Source organism: Natator depressus, chromosome 9 (genome assembly GCF_965152275.1).
Source record: "Natator depressus isolate rNatDep1 chromosome 9, rNatDep2.hap1, whole genome shotgun sequence".
Classification (NCBI taxonomy): Eukaryota; Metazoa; Chordata; order Testudines; family Cheloniidae; genus Natator; species Natator depressus.
Window position 1 is genome coordinate 73,484,105 of NC_134242.1, and position 19,448 is coordinate 73,503,552.

General features: G+C 41.4%; 1 long non-coding RNA gene across 1 annotated transcript; it reads right to left on the reverse strand.

Moving 5' to 3' along the window:
- Positions 1-4,172: 4,172 nt before the first annotated feature.
- LOC141994244 (uncharacterized) lies at positions 4,173-19,373 on the reverse strand. The gene is made up of 5 exons (XR_012641052.1): positions 19,119-19,373; positions 16,025-16,214; positions 9,864-9,973; positions 5,310-5,628; positions 4,173-4,633 (listed from the first exon to the last, which is right to left on the reverse strand). It is a non-coding gene; the product is annotated as an uncharacterized LOC141994244 (long non-coding RNA).
- Positions 19,374-19,448: the final 75 nt, after the last annotated feature.

The following is a 19,448-nucleotide window of genomic DNA, read 5'->3' on the forward strand; positions in this document are numbered from 1 at the left end:
TAGCACATGTTTAAATCTATTGATTTCAGTGGGACTTAGGCACATGTTTAAGGGTTTGCTGAATAGGGATAGACTGTAGCATGTGCTTAAATGCTTTGCAGATCTGGTACCTACATGCTGTGTGTGCCTATTATAGAGCATGCCCAGGGGAGCTGGCAATCCGTTATTTTATTATTACTGTCACTTGGAATTCTAAGTACCTGAATTCCTGGAAAAATCAAGATTTAAACATTTAAAGGAAAGTAATTATGCCTGCACATAATTGTGGGTACAAAATTAGAGACAGTGTTAAGGTCAAGTTTGGAACTAGGTCCCTTATATTTTTTAACTTTTCACATATATCTCTTTATTGTTCCATTTTCAGCCTGCTCATTATCTCCCATCATACTTTTGTGTTCTGTAATTGTGATGCTTTTCATATTTTATAAAAATATAGATGTATTTCCCTCAAATAATCCTGGAATACAATGGTACAATCAGGATTTGTGTTTATTATGAAGTATAATTATTGTGGTAACATTTCAGTTTCACCAATACCTATTTTTTTCCTCCTAGTTACTTGTACTAGTCCTGTCTAATCCCATAAAATTTTATGGGAAACCTGCTCTGTATCTTGTTACCAGTCACTTGAACCATCTACGCTCCCATGGCCTCCAATTTCCAAAACAAAATCTACTTTCAATTAAGCATTCATGTATTTTGTAGACATGGAGGGTTTATCTATCTGTGGAGATGTACATTAAATTGATACAATTTCAAGCAGCATTTTTGTCAAAAGACACACAGATTTCAGAAGGCACCCAACAGCAGGGAGAGACTGACAGTCCTTGTTTTTCTTACAGTTTAATGGCACAAAATGTGTGTGCAATTTGCATGTCCAATTATATGACTACAGGTGAAAATAGGGTAGCTGAGTGTATAAACAGCTAATTATATGTATTCATGCTCAGTTATCAATTTGCACCTGAATTCACAAAGTTTGCACACATTTTATGTATGCAGTTGCACAACTAAGCTGTCTGAAAATCCAGGGATTCAAGTGACTCTACTTATATTTAAAAAGAGAATCAGTTGTATGTTGGTCATGAAACAACTTTGAAAGCTTGAAAGTAATAAGCCAAATTCCGGTAGGCCATGCATGGCAGAAGATCAGTATACAACACTCAGGCATGCAGCAGAAGCTAGGTGTCCTGATTCTACCTCCTCTGGAAAATGATAGAGAAATTAGGTCCACAGCAAATATCGTGGAAGGGTGCAATGAGGCATGACCATGAGTAGGTGTGATCCACATTTTTCATTAGAGCTGTGCAGAGAAAGGTAATCCCATTTTATGGAGGATTTTGATATTTCAACATTTGGTTTTGTTCAGATTCAGAATGAAAAACCAACGATTGAATGCATCCGATGAAGTGAGCTGTAGCTCACGAAAGTTTATGCTCAAATAAATTTGTTAGTCTCTAAGGTGCCACAAGTACTCCTCGTTCTTTTTGCGAATACAGACTAACACGGCTGCTACTCTGAAACCTGTGAAAGGTAATGAGCCATGACCCTGGAGTTCCCTACTTCCAAGCATTATCTGTCACTGACTGAATTAGATTCAGGGATGAGGGAAGCCCGGGGGCCCTGACTCCAAAGCAGTCTAGCAGGTGTGCTGGCAGGGAGCCAGGTGGGCAGGCAAGTTGGCAGAAAATCAGGCAGAGTTCTATTGGAACTTCATAAAAATCAAACTGTTTAGATTTCCATGAACTTCACATTCCAATGAAAAAATATTTCATCAACATTTTCCCAAACATATTTAACGTTCATACACACATGTAGCTCTTCACGTAACCCACACACCTCCAGCGTGTAGTGTTCTGTCCTATCTAGTGGCACTGAGACCACTTAGAGAGAGAGAGATAAAATGAGTCTGCTGTACAGCCTTAGCTAAGAGCCAGTTGGTTTTTATCTCATGCGATAGAGGCTCATGCACTAAGCTCCAGAAATCCCAGGTTCGATCCTGCCCGACGACGACCAGGGTCTGCCGGCATTACATTTACATTGAGCAATGGTCTGCGCTTACTGCTTCCTACTGCTTGCCCGTCCTTCCCCATGTTATTTTTACTTGTAGCAAGAATAGAAAGGATGATGGGACTATGTGTATGGCTGGTCTCAACCAGAATATGGTCACATATTAACATCACTTGAACAGTCACTATGTGCCTATTTGTACTGGGGGAGTGGATTATGCTAATTTCCCTATTTGCCAGAATTTCAATCAAAAGGAACAGCTTGATATTTAGTATGAAAGGTTTAAATGTTTCTGAAGAGCACAGATAACAGTATTGCTGGTAAGATTTTTTTTTTCAAGTCATGTCAAAAGTAGAGTGTTAGGCTTTGTCTACATTACAGAATTTTGTCCATAAAAGTTATGTCTACATTCAAAGTGCTATAATAAGCACTCACTCACTCTGTCAACAGAGCGCATCCACACTTGGGGCACTAGCATCAACAGTGTGAGTAGTGCACTGTGGGTACCTATCCTACAGTCCAGCTTGACACCTTCTGCTGCTAGGTCTTGTGGGAAGGCAGAGCAGATTGTGGCACATCTTGGGACTGGGCTCAATGTCCCACGATGCATTGCTTTCTGTCCCAACATTCATGGGATTCTGGCTTTCTTTCATGGCATTTTTCAACTGCCCTAATTTGCTGTGCACCCTGGAACCTTTGTGAGAAGGGATGGATCCCACACTGCTCTCCTATGCTCTGCTAACTGTCATGAAGACATTGTGGATGACAGTGCAGTTAATTGCAAAGTTCCTAACTGAAGACAACTCCCAATTGCCTGACATGCTGTTTGATATGGATAGGAGCAACTTTAGATTGCTTTTGGCATTCGCAGGACAGCTGCAGAGGGTGGACCGTTGCTTTTGGGTTCAGGAAACAAGTATTAATGATGAGATCGTATCGTCATGCAGGTGTGGGGTGATGAGCAGTGGCTACAGAACTTTTGGATGCGGAAAGCCACCTTCCTGGAACTGTGCATGGAGCTTGCCCCAACACTGTGGCGCAAAGACAGCAGAATGAGAGCTACCCGATTGGTAGAAAAGTGTGTGACAATCGCTGTGTGGAAGCTGGCAACTCCAGACTTCTACTGGTTAGTTGCCAAGTCGACCATTGGGGCTGCGTTAATGCAAGCATGCAGGGCATTAATCGCATCCTGTGACGAAAGACCGTGACTCTGGGAAATGTGTGTGAAATAGTGGACGACTTTGCAGAAATGGGTTTCCCTAACTGTGGAGGGGTGATAGGTGGCACACACATTCCAATTTTGACACCAGACCACCTTGCAACGGAGTACATCAATAAAAAAGGATACTTCTCCATGGTGTGGCAGGTGTTTGTGGATCACCATGGCCGTTTCATTAACATCAACGTGGGATGGTCTGGGAAGGTGCATGACGCACGCATCTTCAGGAACACCGTACTGTATAGAAAGCTGCAAGTGGGGATTTTCTTTCCAGATCACAAGATTACAGTGGGGAATGTTGAAATGGCCACAATGATCCTGGGAAACCCGGCATACCCCTTACAGCTGCGGCTCATGAAACTTTACATGGGAAACCTGGACGGCAGTAAGGAGCAGTTCAACAACAGGCTCGGTAGATGCCGCATGACAGTGGAATGTGCCTTTGGCAGATTAAAGGCACGCTGGCAATGCCTTTGTGGCAGGTTAGACCTCAGTGAGGATAATATTCCCCTGGTCATAGCCGTGTATTGTATGTTGCATGATCTTTGTGAAGCTAAGGGTGAAAGGTTTACTCAGGGGTGGAGTGTTGAGGCAGACTGCTTAGCTGCTGATTTAGAGCAGCCAGATACCAGGGCTATCAGAGGGGCCCAGAGGGGGGAAATTTGAATCAGGGAGGCTTTGAGGCAACACTCTGAAAATGAGAACCAGTCACGTTTATCTCTGTGATCGATGCTGCAATGTTACATTACACACAGTTTTCCTAGGGAGCAATGGTGACGTTTTGGGCCTTACATTCCAATAAGCAAATGATTAAACTGCCTGTGTACGTATTGGTAGTGCCGGCTATCTCAATTTGTAAGACACAAATAAAGATGTTACCATTCAAAAACTTTGTTTTTATTGCACAAGAAACTCCCCCCCACCCCCCAAATATGCTTGGTGGGAAAGGAGGTACCAGGGAAGAGCAGACTTTCAGAGCTGTGTGTAGGTCCAGCTATCATTTTGAAAGTTGTCCGAGGGGGTGGAGTGAAGGGGAAACCAAGAAGTCCTGGAAAGTGGAAAGCACAGTGTGGGCGGAGTTGGTGGGGGCATGGAAAAGAGTTCTGAATGTGCTGCAGGGAAGGATGGGGACGCATTTGCTCAGTCTGCAGTGTTATTACGGACTTCAGCATCTGCTTTTGCTCCCCCATGACTTTAATCATCCGCTCAGTAGCGTCCTTAACAAACTCCTGATTTTCTTTTCTGTTCTGCCTTTTGGCTTCCCACCACTCCTTATGTTTCCTTTTCTCTGCACTGGAGAAGTGCAGTACCTCCTGGAACATGTCTTCTTTGCTGAGTCTTGGACACTTTATCTGGTGGAGACGTTCGGCTGGTGTGTGTGGGGGGTGTTCCTGAAAGCCACATCTGCCGAAGTAGAAGGAACAATGCACAGAAGCATGATTAAGTTCATGCACAACATTGAAACATTTCAGTAAAGTATACCTTTTGTAACATAACTATCACTTTCTCACTGACCTTTGGCAAGCACACATTTCTGCGAACACCCAAAGCATGGTGAGTGGTAGCTGGGGATGAGGGCGCTCTACATGGGGAAAAGAGTACTCTGCAAGGGTTACGGTACAGCCCACTAGGGAAAAAAATTCTAAAATTCTCCCACACTTTTCCACAGGCGGGGGTCATTGCAGCAGGTATCTCACTGCTTAAGGGTAAGCAGGGAAGCGAAGGTACATCTACTACACTCTTGTGGCTTCCGCCCTGGTCCCTATGCTGCTCGCCTGTGTGCCGCTTTGTTACCTGCACAAGCGATTGCTGAACGGCGCGAGGAAAATTTCCTACAATGGGGGAAGGAACAAAGCAGCTCTGCCAAGGAACCTTCGGCAGAGGATTTCCGAGTACCTCCAGGAAACTTTCCTGGAGATCTCTCTTCAGGATTCCCATGAGATCTGGGCATGCATCAACACCCTGTTCCACCATACTGATTAGCTACACAGGGGAATGTCCAGCACACAGAAACACAGCCAGCCATGTTCATTTCTGTACCTGAAAGCACCTCCACACTACATAATCCACAGCCACTTACCAGGCATCTCCTCTCCTGCTTCTTGCTCCCCAGAGAGCAGCTGCTGAGACTAGCTAGACACCTCCATAGTGGTGAACAGTTCCTGGCTGCCTACCCCACTGGGAGTTCCGTATCATCATCTAACTCCACCTCTTCATCAATGACTTCACCCTCCAGGTTAGGTCCTCTTTCCGCTGCCTCCAGGCCCACCGAAGTATCCACGGGGCTCTTGGCAGTGGAGCTGGGGTCACCAGCGAGGACAGTGTCCAGCTCCTTATAGAACTGGCAAGTCTTAGGTGCAGCACCGGAGTGATGGTTTGCCTCCCTCGCCTTATGGTACCTTTGTAAATATAATACACAGTTTAAAAGAAAGTGTATTTAATGATTAATTTGCCCTGAAGACTTCGGATGCATTCACAGCCAGTACAGCTACTGGAAAAGTCTGGAGATGGAGCGGAAATCCTCCAGGGACAGCTCAATGAAGCTGTCCTGGAGGTACTCCCAAAGCCGTTGCAAAAGGTTTCTGGGGAGGGCAGTCTTATTGCGTCCTCCATGGTAGGACACTTTACCATGGCAGGCCAGTAGCACGTAGTCTGGAATCATTACATAAGAAAGCATGGCAGCGTGCGGTCCTGGTGTTTGCTGGCATTCAAGCAACATCCGTTCTTTATCTCTCTCTGTTATCCTCAGGAGAGTGATTTCATTCATGGTCACCTGGTTGAAATAGGGGAATTTTATTAAGGGGACATCAGAGGTTGCCGTTCCTGCTGGGCTGTTTGCCTATGACGGAAAAGAAATCACCCCCACTGTTAGCCACACGGTGGGGGGAGGGATGAAGTGATCATCCCAGAGAATTGGGTATGTGTGTGGGGGTTAGTTGAGTTTGTGCTGCACGTTAACCCGAAAACATCAGCCCCTCCTTTTAAATGGCCAATGTGTCTTTTTCAGTTTTAATCTCCCTTTTTTTCCTCCCACAGCTGAAAATGTTTCAACGCTGAGACTAGCATCTCCGTCCCAGAGGCTAGCGCAGATAAGAAGGTGAAAAAAACACTTGCCATGGTATGGCGAGACAAGAGCAGCCGAGCAGAGTTGCAGCGGAAGCGGCCCTGCAAGACCACCAGGAGAGCAGAGTGGCAGCAGAAGCGGTTGTTCAATGACGATGGTTTGCAGACCTACTGTACTGTCTGCTGCCAGGATACAACAGGAATTAACACATATTGCGAGAGATCACTCAAGGTGAAGTGATCAATTAATACTCCTGCAGTTATAGGACAAATAGAGGAGGTTAGTGGATTACAGATCATTGTAATGAGCCATAAATCCAGTATCTTTACTGAGTTGATGATTTTTAGTATCTAGCAAAATTGTGAATTTAGGCAGGTTTTTTGAAGGTTGTGTTCAGATTTCCTTTGGGAATGAGGCCTGAGAGGTGTGATATGGAGTGATTTTTTTGTGAAAAGTGTTTGCTCCTGGGTCACATGGTGTTTTTGTCTTTTATCATTTTTCTGTGTTCATTTGAGAATGCAGCCATTGTCCGGTTACACCCATGCTGTTGGGGAATTTAGTGCACTGGATGATGATGATGGCACATGTGGTGATAAACATATAGAGGACCCATGGATCTTGAAAGGTGTATTGTGAAGGGATATTGATCATCATAGCAGTGGAGATATGTCTGCAGGTTTTGCTTCTTTTGTTAGGATAAGCTTCAGTGCTGCTTTGTGTGTGTCCTGGTCTGTGGACAAGCTCATCATCAGAATAAGCTCCAGAGTTCAGGAGTTGTTTCAAGGCCAGAAAAGGAGGGGGTTCAGGAAAGATTTCTTTCAGGAGGTGGTCCCATCGGTTGTAATTGTTTAATGATACCCCTTTGGGGTTGCAGTGAGGGGTGGCAGGTGACAACAAGGGGCATGCAGTTGGAGGTTTGGTTTTTTTGCGCCATATTAATACTCTCTCGGGTTACTTGGGTGGCCCATTCCATGATGTGATCTACTTCTCTCGTGGTGTGTCCTTGTTTGCTGGAGGTGATTTTAAGTGTGTTAAGGACTTTCTCTTTGGAGCATATTCTGTGGTATCTGAGTGCCTGGCTGTAGATAAGATTTCTTGGTATGCCTGGGGTAGTTTTTGCACCAATAGAGACATATATCCACGGCTAGGATGATAAACACCCTCACCTCCATAACACCATAGCTGACTCCCCAGTCCTCATCCTCAAAGGAAATCTGCACAACACTTTCAAAAGATGAGCCTGGGACCTTAAATCATAACGTTGTTAGATACTAAAAATCATAGACAGTAAAGACACTGGATTTATAGCTCATTAGAAAGGTCTGTAACCCACTTGCCCTCCTTTGTCCTATCACTGCTTTCGTGAGCTTATGCTCAAATAAATTTGTTAGTCTCTAAGGTGCCACAAGTACTCCTGTTCTTTTTGTGGATACAAACTAACATACTCTGCTACTCTGAAACCTGTCCATACATAGTATCTGAGGCCAAAGTTAATTAAAGAACAATTATTTTCATGTTTTATTCTTTGCCTACTGAACCAACACAGTTACTATTTCTCATTTGCTTATTTCAATGTCCTGTTTTACATTAGTGAACAAAAACAAAGAGCTTTCTAGAATCTCAAATGATTGTCTGTTTTTTTATGTTTGCTCTTGCACAACCATGTATTTTGGGCTAGTAAATGGAATGTCCTCCAAAATTGCAATGTGATCATCTAATACACAACTGCTTAACAATACTGTGCTGTCCATCTTTGTGTTTCCTGAGTTGGAGGTTAGCTATATCAGTCAGTGGAAGCTGAAGCTTGGGGGTTTTGATATGTTCCAACAGTTCTCATTAATTATGAAGCCCAGACAATTACAGTAATGCAGGTGCTCCAAGGCAAATACATCAGGCATGAGGCTTGCTGGGATGCATTTCTTGTTTGTTGTAATAGCTTTGGCTTTTGGACATTTATAGAAGGAGACTGATTGTTCTTTCCCCCAGATTATACCAAATAGATTATTTTCTGTTTGTAAAACTCAAGATTCTGATCAGCTTCCTACCACTCATCTATTTATGCTCTGAGCTACCAAGTACTGCTGTATTTTCACTATTATGTTAGAAAGACATGACTAGAGTATATAATTATGAGTGTGCCCTTTTCAAATACCAACTACTGTCCTTTTTCTGGTTCTGTTTATTTCAGTAACTGTTGAAGTTGTCCAAGGTGAGCTGAGACACCTTTACCAAGCATTCCCATAATGAATTTATGTATTCTTACTGTGCCCTAAGAAATCTTTTTGGGTGATTAGTGGATTTGTGTGGGCTTTCTATCAGAAATTATTAGATGAAACCAATCACAAGGTCTGTACTGTATTCCTAAATCTTGGCAGCGTGGACCTTATCTTGGTCCAAATTAATTATTATAATTGAATGTACACAAACAATTTACTCAAGCAGTGAGTAAAATTGTCTAGACCCGATGTCTCTGAATTCTGCATTTGAACGATTACACATGATTGTCAATACCAATATTCAATATGCACTCAAGCAGTTGACAATCCATTCTATACATGCAAATGTCTGTTTGCATGTTCAAATGTGGTATATGCACTTAAAACTTTGGCCTCAAGTATAAATTATGTGGAAAACATGCAAAGCTCTTCTGTAGTGCAATGGAGTGCACTGTTAGTTGTTCAGATTTTCAGGTAAGATACTAAACTGAGTTCCTCTCCGTCCATCTCTGATAGCTGTCTAGGTGGAAGTTAAAGATCCCTTGGTGAGCCATATAACAGAGGAGCCCCTGAAGTAAGGCCATGAATCCATATCTCCCTATATTTTTGAGATGTTTGAAAACCAAACTGAGAGTTAGATTAAAATTTTGCAAATCTCTCTGGTCTTTATATGGGGAGAAGCCAAAACTCAGTGTCTAAAACTTGTCCCAAACTTTAGGAAGCTAGACATTTGCATCTAAATATTGGATTGAATGCTTCACTAAGAAAACAAGGAATAAACCCCAAATCCTGGCTAACACTTCCTGTCTCAGTATAACATACTTTAATTGCTACTTCAGAGACATTATTAAAAGCTATTTCAGAGACATTATTGAATGCTGGAACATTGTGAGGCACTTCCTTACCACCTGCCCTTAGCTTGAGGAAGCCTTGTCTGTTCCTGCTGTGGGTCAGCTCCCCAACTCCATCAGCCTCAGGCAATACAAGTACTCCCTTCTAGCCCTCATAGGACTGCTGTTACTCTACAGGTTAGCAATAGGCACACTCCAAATCTTGAGCCCCCTAAGCATCTCCCTGGAATGTTTAACCCCTAGTTAAACTGCACACTCTCTGTTTTTACTAATCCACTGCTTCCAAAGAAGCAGTACACCTCAGATCACTGCTTTGCTTAACTCACAGCACCCTGACTTGTTTATAGTGGAAAAAAAATGTTTAACAAAGCATAGAGGTTCAAGTAGTAGCAAGTAGAAGTATTGGAAACAAATGGTTATACAGAAAATCAAATTATAACATTCATTCGAGAGTCTTGACTTACGTAACAAGATACTCTCATGTCTAATAAAGTATTGCTCACCCAAAATGCTTGCAGTGCTTTACAGCCAGACGGGGTCTGATCTTTCTTTCATGACACATGGATGCTGTCAGTTTGCCTCCTAGATGATGGATTCAGTGTGTCTCATTACTCTGCAAGATATACCAGATCAATTCTTTATCTTTGCTCATAAACAGGACACCCCCTGCTGTTTGTTTCTTCCTGTAGATTTCCCTTCTTGTAGATTTTGCAATCTGTCAATTCTCACTTGGCTCAGTATGCAAATAGGCATACAATACACAAATGGCCAAGCCAGGGATTAGGTGGTTACTTCTTCCCTGAAAGGAACATCTCCGAGGTACGTCACTTCGTGGTGACCTGCCTTAACTCCAAGACCTTAAGAACATAATATTCAACATACATACATAACTCCTTAATATTATCTGTACATTTTGCAACTGATTATGATAATCAGTGGGAACTGGCTCCTGGTAGAGACTTCACGTGCCACCCTTTGGTAAACTGTTATGCAGATATCAAACCTTGGGGATCCCTGTAAAACCCTATACACCTATGTGCCTTCTGCCAGCTGTCACCAAGGGGTCCCTGAGGCACAACTGCCAACAGCTGTTCTGTTTGCCCAAAGTCACTCCCCAATACTTTTGCAAAATTATATGCAAAGATCAAAATAACATATGCTTATGAGATTATTGAAAACTGAACCCTTGAATAAGAAACTGGATTTTAAAATCTTCTCGTAATGTTATTTTGACCTTTGCATGTACTTATCTTACAAATTTCAGAGGGAAAGGGTAAGTCTGAAAGGACAGAATAAGTCAGGTGGGATAAGAATGATTGATGAAGGGTTGTTTTACACTAGGCAAAAGATTGTGGGACAGGGGAATATTGGGACAAGTTGTGTTCTTAGATCCAAGTAGCTACTTGTTGTTGTTATTATTATTATTATTATTACTTAAGTAATATTTTATAATATCTGGGGGTTTTGTAATTAGAACATTTGGAAAATATTATACTTGTCTGCATTACCCTCAACATGCTCAGAACACTTTCAACTCTGCATTTAAGATCATGAGAATAATTACATCTTTATGCTTCAGCAGGTTACCTACAGGGGTCAGGAAGGATTTTTTTCCCCCGATGTACAACTGACTAGATGTGTTCTGGGATTTTTTTTTTAAACCTTCCTCTGAAGCATCAGTGATTGGCCACAGCTAGAGATGTGACACCAGACCAGGTGGAACAGTTTGCTAAGGTGATACAGAGAATCTTCTTTCTAGATACATGGCTGGTGTGTCTTGCTTTAATGCTCATACTGATTACTGGATTTGGGGTTGAGACGGAATGTGCTCCAGGACAAATTGGCAGGGATTTCCCCCCCCCCCTTTTTTTTTTTTGCCTTCCTTTGTAGCTTGGGGCATGGTTCATCTGCTGAGATCCTCTGAGTATGCCTCACCTAATCAATTCCCTGCCATTGCAGTTTGGGGCAGCTTGCTCTCTCCTGTTTTCTACTTGTGACACATAGTTTAGTCCCCTGAGGATTGAAATGCTTTAGTCTAAAGTCTTTGGGCTTAGTATAGGGGTATCCTATATAGGAGGTCGTATTAGATGGTCTAATGGTCCTTTCTGGACTTTGATCTTTTTGTAGAGTTTAAGTTAGGCATTACACTGTTAACTGATATTATTATTAATTTTTAATTTCAAGGATGCTCAGTATCATGGTATGGGTGCATTTCACAATACTAAAGCGTTCCATAAAGATGTTTAATATAACTTCCTAAACTTCCACAGTAGCTAGTCCAGCTCCCTAGCAAACATTATAGATGGCAAATGGCAACTTGAACAATAAGTGCCCTGAGATTCCAAGACCCATATAGTCATTTGAGGTGCAAAACTCTGAACAAGGTGATATGTTTAGCCTTTTACTGTAAATGTATCCAGGTTCAGCATCACGTTTTTTCAGAGAGGTCATGCTCTGGAGGCAAATGTATCCAATGTTGCCTACTATGTGTTTCAACCTTGGAATAGACAGCTAAAACAATTCTTTCTGAGTACCCTTGTCATAGTGGCATTCTGGAAAAGAGCTGGTCTGTGAAGTAACTGGGACCCTTTTAAGGCTTACAGACAGTAGAAAGTTACTTGAATTTCATCCAGAAGTGAATTGGCAGGCAGTGTAGAATATACAGCAAAGAAGCAACATGATCCTTTTGATCTGTCCTACCTAAAAGGCAGACAGCTACATTCTACACTACCTGAAGCTTTTAAGTGCATCAAAGTTAGTCCCAGATAGAGTAAGTTTGAGTGGGCATCACTTTAAGATAACAAAGGCATTCATGATGGTGGCTAGGCCTCCTTCTAGAAAGAACTGGCATACTATCTTAGCCAAACAGAGATGAAAAGGGAATTTTCTTGATACGTGGGCTATCTGAAACTTCACAGAAAAGAGGCATCTAGCAGAAGCCCAGCACTACTAATTACTTTGAGAAAAAGGTGGGCAAGTGCCAACATTTGGAAAAGAGATGTAGTTTTTTGCCAGTACTTTAAAATTCTCTCTTTCAGGACCATACCCTTACAAGCCAATGGGCTCGGTGACCTAATACATATCTTCCAAATCGCTACTGTATCTATTTATGTCAGAGACACAAGGCGGTAGAAACAGGACCTGAGCATCTCAACCTTTTATGTATTTATCCTCCTACGGGTAGGGCTATTATCCCCATTTTATATATGACAAACTGAGGCACCAAGGGGCTAAATGACTTGCCCAAGATTACACAGGAAGTCTGTGGCAGAACAGGGAACTGAACCCACATCCTAGACTAGTGCCATTAATCACTAGACAACCTTTACTCTCTCCAACTTCTCCTCACCTAGCTGTGCTATAATAAATTGGCAAGTGTATGGTTTGGATGGAGTAGAAGAACAGATATTTCATCTCATGTAATAAGTGAGACACATTCTGGGATTAGCTGAGGTGCCAAGGGCAATCACTACCACCTGCTAACAGCAGGAGCAAGTCCTATCCATGCTCCAGCCTCTGGCTACTAGAAATTCAGGCATGCAGCTCTGAGATCCACAACCCCCTCTCTTTCTCTAAGCAGGTTAGCAATGCGTACATGCTACTTTATCTTCTGGACACCTGCAATGTACTGATCTGCAGCCTCTGTGGAAGCAGTGCATGCCTGTCCCCTGGTTTCACCTCTCTTCAGCACTCTCCTTAGCATAAGGCATTTAGATGTGCCTATAGTAAAACCAAACTGAAGATTATTTAACAGAGCTTGAGTTAGAGATTCAAATCAAGGCAAATATAATGGTTTTGAAACATAAGGTTGCAAGTAAAACAAAAATGTAAGACAATCTATAGCCTATACTTATAAACAAGTTACTTCTTAGTCTAATAGGGTATTTCTCACCCAAAGATTAGTCCTTGCAGCACTTGCCCAGCCCAGAGAGCTGGGATCCCCCTTTCATGAGCTACCCCCATGACAGAGAATCTCCACCTGTAAAGGATCACAATTTGGCCCACTGCTTCTGCTCTGATACATTGGCATTGTCTTTTAGCTAAGGTGGGGGGCTCCTCTTCAGAGAGCTCTCCTGGGGTGTGTTTTTGTAAATGCTCAAGTCTCCACCTGGTCCAAACAGCAAGCAAAGGACATACCTCCTTCTCAGTGCTGACTGGGTTAATTCTGGGACGCCTCTGCCTCAGGTGGTAAGTTTCACTTCCAGTTTTGGAAAATAATATCCTACATATTATGTAACTCTAAAATTGTTTCACATACAAACATCTTGCAGTAAGTGTGACAACCAGCTAGTTCTTAGCTCTCAGCAGAGAACACACGGTATTAAGCCCTTCAGTGTAATATCAAGAAAATGGTCACACACAGATGTAACATAGACATGCTCTGGCAGGTGTGTCACAATAAGGAATACACTTAGTCACAGTGGGCTTATGTTCCCATGAAAGGCAGTACCAGGGATGTGAGTAAATAGTATAAACAGTCCTTTGGAGTAAGTCACTCAGCTCCTGTCTTAAGCAACCAAGCGCACTGTGTATATTTACATATGCATTTTTGTCCAAAACATCAAGCTAAAGTTCAAAACAAAAATCATGATATATAGCTGCTAGCTTCAAGGATGTCCCAAGGCTTTCGTGATAGGTAGCTTTTACTATTAATTCCCCTTCGCCTACCTTCTCTCCCTCATAGTCTATGCGTCTCGGTTTGCTTTTCTACACTGTAAAACAAACCCTAGGGACTGTCTATAGTGAAAGAAAAAAAATTACCACAATTAATTTTAAAAATTCACTGATCCTTTTTTCTTCTTTACCTTCCCCCCCTTTATACTTTTCTATTCCACTTCTTGAATACAGGCCTCTTAAGCTTCAGCTCGATCATGAACTTGTATACCTAGGCAAACTTCTACTACTGTAAACTACTTTTTTTTTTTAATGTGGCCACAAGTGTGCATATTAACGTATTTTTATATATATATTTTGTTTTCTGGTTGTTTGATACAAAGTATAGAAATAGCAGCTGTGAACCTATTCTCAGTCCAGAACAGAAAAGGACCTTTGACATGTTTCATTCTGTATTAAGGAAGAGTATTTTAATACAAGAACATTGTATCATCTTCTTCTTCAGGGAATTTAAGAGATATTGTATCATTCCAAAGCAGAAAGCCATGGTAATGTTTATATAATATGACACATTTAAAAACCATTGTGGTTCCCCTGTCCTCAGGTAATAAGAGAGGCAATGTGTCAAAATTTGGAGTCTTGGCTCTCTGGCTCAGCACAAGGAATTCCCAAACAAAGTTTTCTGTGATGTCCTCAAGTGTAGAGGTTTTTATGGGGGTTGTTTTATTTTTTTTTCATAGCAAGTGTTAAAAGCTCACTGGAGAAGGAAGGGGAATATATAAAGGGAAAGCAGCAGCAGCATAAAAGATTAAGGATTATTATATACAAAATGTATGGACAACAAATAAGGTGACAAGCTTGTTATAAGTCTTAATTAAAGTTTGTACACCACTTTGAAATCCTCAAATGGAGAGCGCTGCAGAAGTGAATAATTATATTGTCCGCCTACTGGCTGTTTTCTCTAACTATATCCTCTTTCCATTCAGATAGCTGAACAACATATGCTTGTGTGCCATCCTGCCAACCAAGCTGAGATTTTCTAGGTCCAGTAGAATTTGGGAGTGATTATCAAATTGTCAGGAAAAGAAAAGGACCTTATTCTATCCTGAATACATGAAAGTGGAGGGGGCATATATCTGAACTCCAGCCCTCAAAGCTGGGAATGAATTCTCACACTCCTAAATTATTCTTTTTACCAGGGTTTACTTTAAAGCTATATTTAAAGGGGTAAATGTTTCCTTAATAGAATTTTGGTAGCTGAAGAATATAGGAGCATCTTGGTGTCCTCTTCCTAGCTAGTACCTCCCTTTCTTCTGCAATCAGGTAGTTCCTTTGGCTAGCATAGGATCAAGATCCAGGTATAACACTTGACCACAGTTTGTGAAAATGACATGAAAAGTGTTCTCGCTACACATTAAGGGAAGTAGAGGACGGGAAGAGGTGCTATTGGGCTTTTGCAAAAGATATTCAAATAAATATTTTAACTATTAAAGGAGGAGACAATTAAATGTATATTGTCAAACACCTTCTAAAGATTTTAAAATAACAGAAGATGTCCTTCTCAAAACAAAGACCAAACAAACAACTTTTGAATGAAATGACTTCAAACTTTGGACATAGATTGGCATGCCAAATGTGTAGTGAATGTCTAGAACTCAGATCCAAACCTCTAGAAAGAATGGGGAATATTATTATTTTTTAATAATTATACTGCAGTAGTACCGAGAGCCCCAATCAAATTGGGGCCCTTTTGTGTTTGACACTGTATCACCACATAGAAAGACATGATCCCTGCCTCTAAGCATTTGTAATCCAGACCCTCCACCTGCAAACACAGATGTCGTTAATTTTAAGCATGAGAGGAATCCTTTTCTTCCAAAGGAAACATGTAAAATTAAGTACATGAATAATTGTTTGCAGGATCAGAATCTTTGGCTGCGAAGTCTACACTGAAGGCTTGTCTTCACTACAGAAGTAAATCGACCTAAGTTATGCTACTCCAGCTGCACGAATAACATAGCTGGAGTTGATGTAGCTTAGGTCAACTTACCCTGGTGTCTTCACTGCACTGTGTCGACAGGAGATGCTCTCTGGTCGACTTCCCTTACTCTTCTTGGAGAGCTGGAGTACCAGGGTCGACCGGAGAGTGCTCTGCCATCATTTTAGTAGATCTTCAGTAGACCCACTAAATATATCCCTTCTGCATTGGTTGCCAGCCCAGAGTAGTACAGGGTCTGGACCTAAGAAAACAAGTGACATACAAAAAAAAAAGGGGGGGGGGAGATATAATCATATACAATTATATAAATTTGGGACTTGATTCTCTGTCTGGTTTCAATGGAGAAGGAAGGCTTTCAGGGAGCCAATGGGAATCTTCAGGAACTTTAGGTTCTCTTTATGCTGTATAAGTGTATGTAGAACAAAATGATATTGGGGGGACTGGAGAATCTGGCTCTTGAAATTATAAATAAATAAGTAAAAGTGAATGCTGCTATTCCTATCTGCTCCTCAACTAGGCTTTATTCATTGGCTAATTCCCTATAGGTGTTGCAGAAAAGATGTGTCTGGAGGAGCGATTTGAAGGAAGACATGATGGAACTTCTTACAGAAGCTTAACTTATAACACTAATGGGAGAGTTATTTTTGCTGAACAATTGAAAGAGACGTATTTTAATACCGCTAGAAAGATATTTTGTGCTCAAGCAAATGTACTGAACACTTTGGCATACATATGCCAAAAACCTGTGATCAGAAATAGTAAAATTATACTTTGAAAAACTTCAGGTAGCATGAAAATATAGTTGAAAAATCTCAAAATCACTGTTTAAATTTATGCAACTAAGATATTACATGGTTTGCCAGCAGATGGCATATTATCTTATTATATCACAGTAGGAAATATTCTCATTATCCTCACAAAAGAAAAAACTAGTAGAAAATCATTTGAATTTTCCACACATAAAAATGCTTACATCACACATAGCCTTGTACTGCCTGTTGTATAATTTGTGTGTGTGTGTTTTATAATCTCATTAAAATGAAATTTTGTCTCTCTCAAACAGGATTAAATTTATAAAAGTTATATTTAGGTATATTATTGTTGAAAGCAGGCTCAGCAAAATGTGGTGGGTGGGACACGTGGCCTGACTCAGCGACAACAGATGGACTGCAGCTATATCTGAGTGGTATCTGCAAGAACAGAAATGGCCACGCGGTCGGCCTTCAAAGAGGTGGGTTGACTTCCTAACAAGGAGATATGAACAAGCATGGGGAATGATGGCCAGAGCGAGAGAAGACTGGAAGACATGTTGTGATCGGCTCAGTCTCAACTGACGAAGCACCAACAGTCTACGCATTTAGGTATATTGTAAGTATTTTTTTGTATCTGTGTTTAACAGATTTAAAATTACTGATTTTGTGTAAAGGTCTCTGAAATGCTAAAGCACAGAATAATCTTACAGCAACTGAAAAACCTTCCAGCAGTTCACAATAAAGTAAAATCTACAAATCTCTCTCCCCTGTGGGAGAAAAGCTAGATACTGGATAACAGTTCCCTCTGCTTACACAAGCAGAAAACTCCATTTAACCCTAAGAAAAGGGTATAGAGATGATTAATTATATCCTAGGTCCCTGTTTAGGCCATCTGAAATGTTCAGTACTGATGTATGGGTTATTACATCTTCTAGAAATATACATTAAAACAGCAAAATATTTTACTAGCTTAAAGGACTCAATCATACAGTAAAAAAAACAAACAAGAAAGACCATGTAGACTCTCCATTCCATATAAAAGAATTCTGTATGGGTTCATCCCTTTTAAAATTTTGCTAGATGTTGAAGGGTTCATTTAAAAAAAAAAGAGTTATTTTAGGAGCTATATAATAGTTGTTCATTTGAGACCCCACAGAAAAATCAATATGAACTCAGTCCTGCAGCCCTCGGAGGCAAAACTTCCATTAAATTAAATTAGTTTTGCCTGTGTAACAAGTACAGAATTGAACCCACTCTGAGATGCAGCTTTGTCCCTTTATGAGAAGATCCCTTATTCTGGATACATTGCAAGACAGTTTTTGAAATATATTTTATGATTTTTCAATGTGTGTTCCAATAAGATATTTAATCTCTCTCAATTTAGACTATTACAGTTTGCACAAATCTGGAAATATATTTCTTTATATGAATATTGTTTTATACATCGTATCTGAGTACTTAAAAACATTTTCACTAACATGCACTAAAAATAAATTCTGAATGTGTATGATCTCTAAATTTGTAATAAGAACAAGGAGTACTTGTGGCACCTTAGAGACTAACAAATTTATTTGACCATAAATTGAAATGGGCTTTAGCCCACGAAAGCTTATGCTCAGATAAATTTGTTAGTCTCTAAGGTGCCACAAGTACTCCTCGTTCTTTTTGCTGATATAGACTAACATGGCTACCGCTCTGAAACCTAAATTTGTAATCTACATGCAAATCTGCCATTTTACACTATTGATGCACATTACTTGTATCCCTATTACACTGACCCTACATATAACACGTGCTTTCTTTGGCCACCATTACTGCAAAGTTTTATGCCCAAGTACTCCAATGGAAGTTATTGGTACTACTCATGTGCATAAAGTTAAGCCCCTGCATAAATCTCTTTAGGATCAGGGTCTTAGAATGTAAGCTCTTGAGGCTAGGAGACTGTATCTGTCTAAATCTGCACAATAGGCCCCTAATCCCAACTGGGGCTTCTGGGTGCTGCTGCGATATAAGCAGCAAATAATAATTTTACATGACTGTCAATGATTCTAACTATTTTTCTCTAGCCCCAATCCTGCAAACAGATGAGTTGATATGGTGCCTCATGTTTATGCATGGTCTCATTGACTGCAGTGTGTTCCTGTCATTTCAATGGATCTTCAGGTGAAGGTGAGGGTTTGCATCGGTGTGGCTCTTTGTAGGTTCAGGGTTTATATGAATACAGCACGGTAATACAGCCACCTCACGGATGGTGAAACACCACCTCAACAGTAGAAACCTTGAGCGGTTGAGTGGCTGAAAATAGTGAAACAAAACACTTCACTTGTACGAGAAGTACCCCAAGACTTTTGATGCCCACATAAAGCAGGCAGGGCTTTGACGTTGCGTCTCACCTGAAAGATACAAACAAAACATCATAGCAGACTTCTCTCTCACCAGTGGAGGAAGGGGTCAGTTGCCCCTGCTAAAAGGCAAAGGAGTCGTCAGGAAAGCCCAGCTATTTCAGACTCCAATGACTGAGCCAGCCCTCCCAGGAGGGCTTACTGCCCCACGGAAGAGTCCGCATGCCATGACTACCCTCAGCAAAAGGCGGCAGTGGGAGCCCCGGGACTGACAAGGGAGGAATAGCCACCACGGCCACCGTGCAAGGCTCCTCTCCCAAGCCATGCGGGGCCGAGAACGCGGCAAGGCAGCCAGTCCTGCCCATGGCGCAGGGGGCCGGG